This window comes from Anastrepha ludens, chromosome 3, assembly GCF_028408465.1.
Source record: "Anastrepha ludens isolate Willacy chromosome 3, idAnaLude1.1, whole genome shotgun sequence".
Lineage (NCBI taxonomy): Eukaryota > Metazoa > Arthropoda > Insecta > Diptera > Tephritidae > Anastrepha > Anastrepha ludens.
The window spans coordinates 125,264,248-125,267,921 of record NC_071499.1 but is presented as its reverse complement, the minus strand read 5'-3'; positions in this window follow the sequence as shown (position 1 = coordinate 125,267,921).

Sequence of the window (3,674 nt, the reverse complement as noted above, 5' to 3'; positions counted from 1 at the left end):
CTAAATAATTTGTAATTGTAATAATTATTCAAAGCTTAAGTTTGAGGTTTATATAAATCGTAGACATAGAAGCCAAATTCAGAAATAAATTTTGACATTAAAACGCAACTTGAAATTTCTTGTTGGTATTAAAAGAGTTCTTTCAAAAGTGACGCCTAGCTGCTAGTAATGAAGTACCGTTACAAAATAATTTTTCCAAATAAAAAAGCATTTCCCATAAATTTCTCAGTTTGTTGTGCGATGAAAAAAAATATAGGTATAAATATTAAAAAGAAAATTGATTTTTAGTCATAATTGGCTACTTTTACTCTGTCTATGTCGAGTATACTCGTCTTCGCTGGAAAATAATTAAGCAGGCAGAAAAAGTTCTTCGAAACAAAATTAAACAGCTAAAGGGTTAAGAACCACATATCACAAAATTCATAATTTTATTTGTGACAATAATCGTCCAAATGAGTCAACACTTCAAAAGTTGGTGAAAAAAGAAGTTAAGAAACTGGTTCTGATCGTGGATAGAAAAAGTACTGGCAGGCAAGCAACTGGACGGTCTATTGAGAATATTGCGCTACAGCAGCAAAGTGTTGCTGAACAAGCGTCAACAGCCATATCTGGACGTTCTCAACAATTAGGCATTCATGAATCGACTGTTTGGCGGATTACACCCGCAGACGTGCTCTCATGGGGGACGTTTAAATGACAACATTTTTCACATGGCATTTCTAAGATCCGTATTTTGAATAAAAATAGTGAAACCTGAAAGAATATAAATCTTTATATATAATATATGTATTCTAAGGTTCTCAGCTGCAACAAAGGGTCACAACAAGATTTCTCCCCATTCGGGTAGGTTGTATGCCAAAGCTTTCACCTCACCCCAGCTGAGGTTCATTCAGCGGATTTCCAGTTCTAGAAGTCGTCTGCTGGTATTTGCTGCTCTACCTCGTCGACCAGGCTACCATAAGCGATGACCCTGTAATATCCGCCTTCTTCAAAGGATTTTGCTTTGCTCGTGGCTGTTCTACTTACTAGCAGTCTATGTGTGTTCATGCATTAATATAGAAGATCATATAAAATAGTTTACTCTATGAAAACTCTAAAGCTAACGTCATCCACCGTTGGGATGAATCAGCCGTCTCAACTGGCATTAGAACTCTGTGTGGTGCGAAGTCAAAGGTCCAGTCAGTAAGTAAAGTAAACAAATTGTTGAAAGAAAATAGACGTACTGCTAGCCATTAATTAGTACTTCAATTTGCAATGCATGTGATTTTCAAAATTATTTATTTTTACACATTTAGTGATTGACATTAAATAGCTGCAATTCAGAAATAATCGTAATGGAGCAGCCAATGAGAAAGAGTGCGTGTAAAAAATTAGTTGAATTTTAAACAAACTCGATTAGAAAATTGTTATCAACGAAGTGATTGATGTCATTTTAGAGAGTAGCTGCAGTAGTTTATAGCTTAAAAAAAAAAATCTGTCACCGTGATTAAAAAAACTTAAGTGGATGAACAATTTAAAATTGACCCAGTTGATAGGGTGCCAAGTAATAAGTCAACGATAGGTAGATATTAAAAAGAACTGGGTCTGAATGAGGTATTGGACAAGTCAAAGGTTGCAGTAGATCTTGAGATTATTGCTGATGTTGTAGCAGCTTCGATTTATTTCATCCAAAGGTACCCCTGAATAGAGAAAAGTTCAGAAGGAAAGAAAACTTAGTAAGCATGGCATGATGGGTGACAGGTTAAGCTAAGCGTCATACATCCACCCAAAGGTAGTCCTAAATAGAGAAAAATTCAGAAAGAAAGAAAACTTGGTATACATTACATCATGGACAACAGGTCATGTTAAGCGTCATACATTCATCCAAGGGTAGTACTGAATAGAGAAAACTTCAGAAAGAAAGATAAGCTATTAAGCATGACATAATGGGTGACATGTCATGCTGGGTGTCATGTATCGAAGATTGGCCTCACATGCGCAACACTTGTTTGGAAAAGCTATTAATGCCGCTTCGCAAAAATCAGCAAGAGGTCAGCAGCGATTTTTTCTTGCCTTGCATTCAACTTAGAGGAGAAAAGTTGCTCATTTCCATCTGAGAACTTTAATATTCCCACATGGCGAAGTGCACCTGCAAAATACCTGCCACTAATCTAGCAGCAACTATTTTTATTTTCTTTGATAAGAGCAGCTAATCAATATTGTTTCTTTTTATTGTTGTGCATTAAATATAAACCTATATGGATTTATAATATGGATAAACCCATATGCTACCTGTGATTACGATTATCAAGTAAAGTGATCGTATTTCAAATTCTAAAATAAAGTTATACACGCAGACACTGCCTGGAGTAAATTATTTCATACAGTGAGTCTAGATAAGTCTGTAGTTGGCTTTGTAAAGTTTTTGCACTGATTAAATGCTGGTTTCCTGACTTTTTGGCGAGATTTACGAAATTGGAAATTTTATGTGTGCAATCGCACAATCGAAATACTCGTAAAATAATAAAACTTTCAGTTGTAAATCCGTGCTAATGCCGCCGTCGTACGTCATTGGGGGATCCGTAAAAGTAAAACCCACAAAAAAAATGGAAAATAAATAAATGTTTATAATAATGAACTGTCATATGATCACTTGATGACCACAGATTGGCGATAAAACTGCTATTTGAAAAAAATATATGTGGAAATAATAAACACACGTTGAGAGAAGTGCCCACTTAGGTGGGTTTCGAACACAAAATTTAAAAGAATTTAAAGAATCAATCGCTTGCAAAGAAAAATCCCGAGCAATGGAGCTAGAAAATATGACGTTTGCGGTTTGACAAAAATATGCGACTTAAGTGATATCGCAATGATCTTTTCAGCGATGTTAGTTGAGTCTTTGAAAAACCAACTTAAATCTACAGAAATGCTGCTAATTTTTATGAAGAAGTCTGCTTCTCAATAGCTCGCTTTGAGCACCATTCTCACCGGGTTATGAACTGCAAAGAATCTGACTGAAGTACGTTTCCAATAGACTCCAATTCTTAACAGAACTAAAAATTGCTGGGAAGTCCACTATTTGCGTCTATGAAATGTGATCTGAAGTTGATCCGCGCACAAAAGACCACGAGGTCGAAGTACAAACCTCATATTCGATAAAGTCTGGTTAGTTCTATGTATAAATGGATCGATAATTTAAGGTGATAATATATGAGAGGAACAATGTTTCTTGGCAATCTTCTCCTTCAATTTGTGGAAAATTGCTTCGTAAACGATTTCTATTGCTTGCCAAAAGGCGATCACTATAAAAAGAGCAATTTTCGAATGATTTGAGGTTTTATGTCCTCAATGGAATTTGCGTACGTCGAATGTCTAAGTGGCTAAGGTCTAAGTGAGATATTTTTACAGATCAGCCAGAACTACCTACCTATCTAAATATTGCTAAGTCAGATTAGTTAGATTACTTTCTCTCAAAAAAGCGTGGAATTTCGAATGCCGCAAAGATCCATTGTGGTGCTCAGAGTGTAGAATAAAATGAAGTAAAAGAGATGAGGTGAGCAACAAAATCGGTAACTTTAAACCTCTGGAAAAGCTTATGTAGTTATTTATTAAGCTTAATGGATCCACTATGATAGGCGCTGGAATATATGGCCCGAGAACCAAGCATTCTGTTCCGATGGGTTGTGCAGAAA